Raw genomic sequence first — 8310 nt, forward strand, 5'->3', positions numbered from 1 at the left:
CATGGAATTATAGATATACCTCTCCTTAATGCAACCGCTGTGTCAGATTTTTTTTAAACTTTACGGAAACCATGCAATAATCTGAGACGGAGCTCAGATGAATAGCCAAATTAGCCGCCATGTTGGACTCAACAGAAACCAGAAAATACATGATAAATGTTTCCTTACCTTTGATGAATTCATCAGAATGCAGTCCTAGGAATCCCAGGTCCACAATAAATGCTTGATTTGTTCGTTAATGTCCGTTATTTATGTCAAATTAGCTACTTTCGAATTGTTTACCAAAGACCCTAACCAAAGTCTCAAAGCGCGACCACTATAACGTGACGAAATGTCCAAACGTTCCATTACAGTCAGTAGAAACATGTCAAACGATGTACTGAATCAATCTTTAGAATGTTGTTAATTAAACCCAAACAAGGGTCTCAAGCGTCAGCTGACTAACTAGGAATGGGATGTGAATGGATATATCAGGGTTGTCATACCCAGGTAAGTTGACAGTAACTTAAACTCAGCTATTGAAGGGTATGGTACAGTATCTCCATTCACAACATCAAGACGTCCGTCGGCTCCCATAAGCTCAGTGAGCATCCTCACATTTTGACCAGGTATGTATTTTTCCTTCCAGGCATGATCTTTGATGCTCACTTGGGCTGTTGAATCAAGTAAGACACTTGCAGCCAAGCCATTCATATTACATCTGAGCAAGCATTTCTTTCCTACAAGCTGGGCTACTTTACCGATGCCTGTGGCCAGCTGGCCTTGTGAGTGTACCTTGGGAGAAGCTGTCTCGGCGGGAAACATGTTGTGAGACCGTACTGCGATTTACACTTTGAGGTTTCAACCCTGTGAAACCGTTGGGTTGGGACTGTAACTGCGGCCTGATCGCTGGTTGTCCCTGTGCAGTGACCGGTTCCCATTTCCCGAGCACTTTAGTCTCTTTAGACAGCCTATTGCTTAATTTCCTTCCTCACCACAGAAGAACAGTGGCTACAGTTCGGTACACCATGTTCAGCACATCGGGGGCGGCCGTATGATTTCTCTCTTCTGGGCCCAGACGGTTGACTTGTGGAACACTGGCACGTATGTTCTGGTTGTTTTGATTCAGTCAGGCAGCCTATCATGCTGGTTAAAGCATCAAACTGCACAATGAGCCGTTGTATGGTCTTACATGAGTGTTTACGGTCAGCGACCTCCTCCTCTTTGATACAGTCTTCATTACTATGGCTATCACCAAGCTCTCGTCTCTAGTTATTTTCATCACATGCCTTATTATTGCTTCGTCAGACACATTGCTGTGAGAGAAGAGACGTCTCATCTCCCGGCAACATGGCTCTGTTTGTGTCCAAGCCCCTGGTACAAGACCCTGGTACAAGGTATGTAAGAATGCATCTTGCACTGTCTTTACATCATATCTGTCCCGCCCTGACCTTAGAGATCCTTTTTATGTCTCTATTTTGGTTGGTCAGGGCGTGAGTTGGGGTGGGCATTCTATGTTTTGTTCTATGTTGTCTATTTCTATGTGTTTGGCCGGGTGTTGTTCTCAATCAGAGGCAGCTGTCAATCGTTGTCTCTGATTGAGAACCATACTTAGGTAGCCTTTTCCCACCTGTGTTTGTGGGTAGGTGTTTTCTGTTTTGTATGAGTACCTGACAGAACTGTTGCGTTTTGTTCCACTTTAGTTTTTTTTTTTCTGTGTTCAGGTGATAAATAACATCATGAACACGTACCACGCTGCGCTTTGGTCTACTCCTTCTTCCTCAGACGAACGTCGTTACAATATCGTATGTCTGTGTTGGCTTCTTTTGGTATGAACAGAATTTTCTGTTTCAGCCCTATCATCCTGTCCACTTTCCTTAGCACACATAAGGTCTTGGAATATATTGGTACATTTCTTTTCCCCTTGGTGACTCTGGAGAAACCCTCTAAGCTCTGCTCTTGTCATGTCATCTTGTTCATAAGCATGTCCTTGAAGTTTTCAGGCTTTATGATCCACGGCACACTTCTGACTATCTCATTCACTGCAGTTCTCTTCAATCCCTTCTTCTACTGTATCTGTTTGCACACATTGTTGTAGCTTATGTCTGACGCTTGGTCGCCTATTTAAGCCCCATGAATCTTGAATTCTCTTCGCTGCAGGTAAGAGAGATCTGACTTGTCTAGAGTGTGGTGCATGCTCAGAGTGACGGCTACTGTGTGGTTGGTTATCATGTGCAGTGCTTTTCTTCTCAGCTGTGGGTGGGATATGGGAGTTTCCTACCTAGCTCCTCATGGCTACAAAGCATTCTTTGGTACTCAGTATCAGTATATGATGTATCATTGGCTACATAATTTACATCAGCTGCACTATACTCTTGGATATCAGGTGAAGATACTAGACTTAGACGATGACTCGGTATAGCTACATCTATTGCATCTTTCAAAACCAACAGTTTGACCATTCCCCCATCATCAGAATCAAGCAAGGTCTTACTGTACATGAAAGCATGGATATGCTCAAAACAACCCTCTTCGTCACCCTTCTGTAATTCTGACCGGTCTTTGTCTGGTAATGGGCCGACAGTCTTGGCGATCTGATAGGCAACACCCGCTGTTAGAGAGTGCAGATTCTTCCTGATGTCCCACACTAAGCTCTTCCTCTCACTGTCTGACATTGCCTCTCTTTATCCCTCAGGCAGGTCATACGGCTACACATGTCACACAGTCCTGGATAGCTGAACCACTGGATCAGCGTCATCCAACAGGTGAAGCCGCTCCCGGACGAGCCCCCAAGAATCTGAAACAGGTCTCAGGCATGAGATCCCGCTACAGATAATGAAATCCTGTTTTACACAGGGAGAAAGAAGTCACAGGAGATGAGTTCATTTTTCAGTCAGGCTGTTTACTTTTTTGGGCTGTAGCGGAATTTCGCGTACTCTATACCCTAATGCTCCAGCAGCTCTCCCTAGTGGAACACACTGGATAACATTTTTCGCATTGGAGGTATATGAAAAACTCAGACAAAATGTAAATAAAATACAAACAGATAATAGCTGAAAACAAAATATTTTGGTCAAAACACCAAATTGTGACCAACATATGTGTCCTTCACATCACTCTGTTTCATAATTCAGTGTGGATTCCAGGTTATTCTTTTACAACTATAAGTCTTGCTAAGCATCTAGACAGTATTGCCTTGCGTTTACCAACATGTAAGGATCTGTTGCTATAAAGTACCACTGTCTGTCTGCATATGTCCGCATGTGATCTAGAACCCTTGTGCATGTGTGGGTGTGGTGGTCCACGTGCTGAGCTCGAACGTCTGTTCCTTAAATTTGGTTCTTATAATAGTTCCACACTGTAGTGATGATGATGACTCACACATCCCGTACTTAACCAGGCCGCCACACCATCCTAGAGACAGCCCTGTGAGGGGCCCATATAAACATAGAGTGATTTACCTCCCTGTTATTCCAGCACCAGCAGCTGGAGGAGTGTGTGGAGAACACACACACTCACGTACACAGGTGGAAGTCAAATCAAATACAATTGTATTGGTCACGTACACATATTTTGCATATTTTGCAGTGCAAATGCATATGTTCCTATCTCCAACAGTGCCGTAATACCTAACAATACACACAAATCCCGCAAAATAAAAAGACCAAAATTAAGAAATATACGGACGAGTAATGTCAGAGTCCGGAATCTATCTATCTATCTATCTATCTATCTATCTATCTATCTATCTATCTATCTATCTATCTATCTATCTATCTATCTATCTATCTATCTATCTATCTATCTATCTATCTATCTATCTATCTATCTATCTATCTATCTATCTATCGTCACTTTACCCCTACCTAAATGTACAAATTACCTAAATTTCCTCGAGTAACCTGAACCCCTGCACATTGACTTGATACCGGTACCTCCTGTATATAGCCTCGTTATTGTTATTTTATTGTGTTACTTTTTTTAAACTTTTGTTTATTTAGTAAATATTTTCTTCACTCTATTTTCTTGAAACTGCATTGTTGGTTAAGGGCTTGTAAGTAAGTATTTCATAGTAAGGTATTCGTTGCATGTGACAAATACAATTTCATTTGATTTTATCTATCTATCAATCAATCTATCTATCTAGCGATCTATCAAGCGATCTATCTATACATACGTATACAGCGCCTTCAGAAAGATTTCATACTCCTTGACTTATTCCACATTTTGTTATGTTACAGTCTGAATTCAAAATTGATTAAATAAAAAAAATTCTCTCATCTACACATAATACCCCATAATGACAAAGTGAAAATGTGTTTTTAGACATTTTTGCTCATTTATTGTCAATTAAATTGTCACGTATACTCCTTCTCCGGCCTATAGGTCATCAGGCTTCTGATTATCCCACACACCTGTCACCATCATCTCGCGCACCAGCGCCTCATGACACTCACCTTGACTCCACTACATCCTTGATTATCTTCCCTATATCTGTCACTCCCCTTGGTTCTTTCCTCAGGTGTTATTGGCTCTGTTTCATGTTGGTGTGTTTGTGTTTCGTGTTTATTGTTTTGATTATTTATTAAAACACTCACTCCCTGTACCTCACCTAAGGGAAGCATCAGGGAGTGTTTTTCTTGTGTCAGTGTAATTGATGCTGCGTCCCGGAGCCGCTACAGGCTCTCATGCCTCAGCCAGATCGCCAGATTCCCCTGCCTCAGCCTGCTCGTTGGGCTTTCATGCCTCAGCCAGATCGCCAGGCTCACCTGCTTCCACCGGCTCATCAGGCTCTCATGCCTCAGCTGGATCGCCACGCTCCCCTGCCTTAGCCATTCTGTCAGGTTCCCGCGCCCCAGCCGGCTCGACAGGTTCCCGCGCCTCAGCCGGCGTGACAGGTTCCCACGCTTCAGCAGGGGTGACCGGTCAGCTCCTGATCCCCGGGTTTGTCCACTTTGACGACGTCCTGCGGCTGGAGTCGCGCATCGGGGAGGGGGTACTGTCACATATACTCCCTCTCCGGCCTCTAGGTCATCAGGCTGCTGACTATCCTGTACACCTTTCACCATCGTCAACCGCACCAGCGCCTCATGACACTCACCTGGACTCCATCAACTCCTTGATTATCTCCCTATATCTGTCACTCCCCTTGGTTCTTTCCTCAGGTGTTATTGACTCTGTTTCATGTTGGTGCATTGTTTCTGTTTCGTGTTTATTGTTTTATATTATTTATTAAAACACTCACTCCCTGTACTTGCTCCCCGTCTCTCAGCGCACTCGTTACATAAATATCTCATTTACACAAGTATTCACACCCCTGAGTGAATGCATGTTATAATCCCCTTAGGCACCGAATACAGCTGTGAGTCTTTCTGTGTAAGCCTCATGGTGAACTCCCTGAGCGGTTTCCTTCCTCTCCGGCAACTGAGTTAGGAAGGACACCTGTATCTTTGTAGTGACGAGATGTATTGCTACACCATCCAAATTGTTATTAATAACTTTACCATGCTCAAAGGGATATTCAATATCTGCTTTTTTTATTTTACCTTTTCACCAATAGCTACCCCTCGTTGAGAGGCATTGGAAAACCTCCCTGGTGTTTGGTTGAATGTTGAATGTGTTTGAAATGCACTACTCAACTGAGGGACCTTACAGATAATTCTGTGTGTGGGGTACAGAGATTAAGTAGCCATTCAAAAACCATGTTAAATACTATTATTGCACACATGCAACTTATTATGTGACTTGAACTTATTTAGGCGTGCAATAACAAAGGGCTTGAATACTTATTGACTCAAGACATTTCAACTTTCAACTTTTCATTTTTTATTAATTTGTAGAAACATAATTCCACTTTGACATTATGGGATATTGGGTGTGACATAAAATCTCAATTAAATACATTTTAAATTCAGGCATTAACAACAAAATGTGTAAAAAGTCAAGGGGTGTGAATACTTTCTAGGGGCACTGTATGGACAGTATATGAATAGAAAAGGTGTGTACAGCAATAGTTATTTAGGATGAGCCTTGACTATAATACAGTATACATATGAAGTTGGTAAAATAGTATTTAAACATGATTAAAGTAACTGACCAGTATTCATTGACTATGTACATAGGGCAGCAGTCTCAAAGTAGCAGGGTAGAGTACCGGGTGGTAGCCAGCTAGTAACAGTGACTAAGGTTCAGGCCTGGGTACTGGACGGAGGCCAACTAGTGGTGACTATTTAACAGTCTGATGGCCTGGAGATAGCTGTTTTTCAATCTTAGTCCCAGCTTTGATGCACCTCTACTGTCTCCACCTTCTAGATTGTAGCGTGGTGAATAGGCCATTGCTCGGGGAACCAAGCCACAATGTCTGTGTGAATAGAACATTTCAGTTTGTCAGTGATGTGCACACCGTGCACCTTTCAGCTTTTGACCCTTCACTTTAAACTGTCGACCCTCCACTGCTGGACCAAGCCACAATGTCTGTGTGGATAGACCATTTCAGTTTGTCAGTGATGTGCACGCCAAGGAACTTTAAGCTTTTGACCCTCCACTGCGGCCCCTTCGATATGGACGGGGGCGTCTTCTCTCTGCTGTCTCCTGAAGTCCACGATCGTTTTATTAATGTTGAGGGAGTGGTTATTTTCCTGGTACCACTCCACCAGGGCCCTCACTTCCTCCCTGTAGGCTCTCGTCAACTTTGGTAATCAGAACTACCACTGTAGTGTCATCAGCAATCTTGATGATTGAGTTGGAGACTGGCTTGGCCACAATAATGGGTAAACAGGGAGTACAGGAGGGGGCTGAGCACGCACCCTAATGGGGCCCCCGTGTTTAGGATCAGTGTGGCGTAGGTGTTGTTGCCTACCTTCACCACCCGGGGTCGGCCTGTCAGGAAGTTCAGGCCCTGAGCTTAGTGATGAGCTTGGCGGGCACTATAGTGTTGAAAGCTGAGCTGTAGTCGATGAACTGCATTCTTACATAGGTATTCCTCTTGTCCAGATGGGATAGGGCAGTGTGCAGTGCGATGGTGATTGCGTCATCCGTGGATCTGTTGGGGTAGTATGCAAATTGTAGTAGGTCTAGAAATGTGAAGGTGATATGATCCTTAACTAGTCGCTCAAAGCACTTCATGATGACAGAAGTGAGTGCTATTTGTCTAAAGTAATTTACTTCAGTTGCCTTCGCTTTCTTGGGTACAGGCACAATGGTGGACATCTTGAAGCAAGTGGGGACAACAGACTGGGATAGAGAGAGATTGAATATGTCCGTAAACACTCCAGCCAGCTGGTCTGCACATGCTCTAAGGACAAGGCTAGGAATGCCATCTGGGCCGGCAGCCTTTGCGAGGGTTAACATGTATGCATACACACACACACACACACACACACACACACACACACACACACACACACACACACACACACACACACACACACACACACACACACACACACACACACACACACACACACACACACACACACACACACACACACACACACACACACACATTTTGCATGGTGTTATGGTTGAAGCTGATATCAGGCTGCATCTGTTTCCTGCTGCTTAAGCTGGGTGACAGATTCCATTGAGTTACATGAGAAACATGGTTGCTGCGTTTAGCCAGTTATTAGCATGTACCTCTATGGGTGAGTCACGGAGATAGTTGGGGTCATCAGAAGAGCATCGTATCATTTCTATGTAGACCTATCCAAATAACACACAAACAAACTACAGGCCTGCAACCAGCAGGGTATCATAGCTCTAGCTATGTACTACTACCTTGATTTCTACAATTAGATTCATTATATTTCTTGCGTATATTTCCTAACTCCTAACTTTTTAAACTTTCTTAACTGCAGCATCCAAGCTTGCAGACATATGTTTTTCTCTCCATCGAACACCACATCACACCAGTGAATAGAAACATGGGAAAATACTTTGACCCACTTATTCATGTGAAAGCAAGGGCATCGATCAATCAACCACAGCTACATAATGTTTGGTCGTCAGTCTTATACGTCATGTGCTTCTTTTAGAAGAATCAGTATTTACCCAGCTCACATCACACCTACCAGTCAACAGTAGGTTGAGTAGTCTATTAATGAAACCTATTGTCATAGGTTTCACAAAATGACGCACAAAATGTGAACTGAATCACTTTGGAGACATTTGCTGTTGCTATATTATTGAAAATCATTAACATAAATCTTGACAAGAGAAAGAAAATGCATGAGACTGTAAGTCCAGTGCACAATTAAAGGGTGGGTGTACACACCATGGAAATACCGCTGATGAAGCATCCATTACGGCACCCTGAAGGGTAGAAAAAGAGTA

General features: G+C 43.3%; 1 long non-coding RNA gene across 1 annotated transcript; it reads left to right on the forward strand.

Moving 5' to 3' along the window:
- The first annotated feature begins 978 nt into the window (after window positions 1-978).
- On the forward strand, window positions 979-5224 carry LOC139582402 (uncharacterized). Its single transcript, XR_011676348.1, has 3 exons — window positions 979-1083; window positions 1288-1376; window positions 2675-5224. It is a non-coding gene; the product is annotated as an uncharacterized lncRNA (long non-coding RNA).
- Window positions 5225-8310: the final 3086 nt, after the last annotated feature.

This window comes from Salvelinus alpinus, chromosome 8 (genome assembly GCF_045679555.1).
Source record: "Salvelinus alpinus chromosome 8, SLU_Salpinus.1, whole genome shotgun sequence".
Classification (NCBI taxonomy): domain Eukaryota; kingdom Metazoa; phylum Chordata; class Actinopteri; order Salmoniformes; family Salmonidae; genus Salvelinus; species Salvelinus alpinus.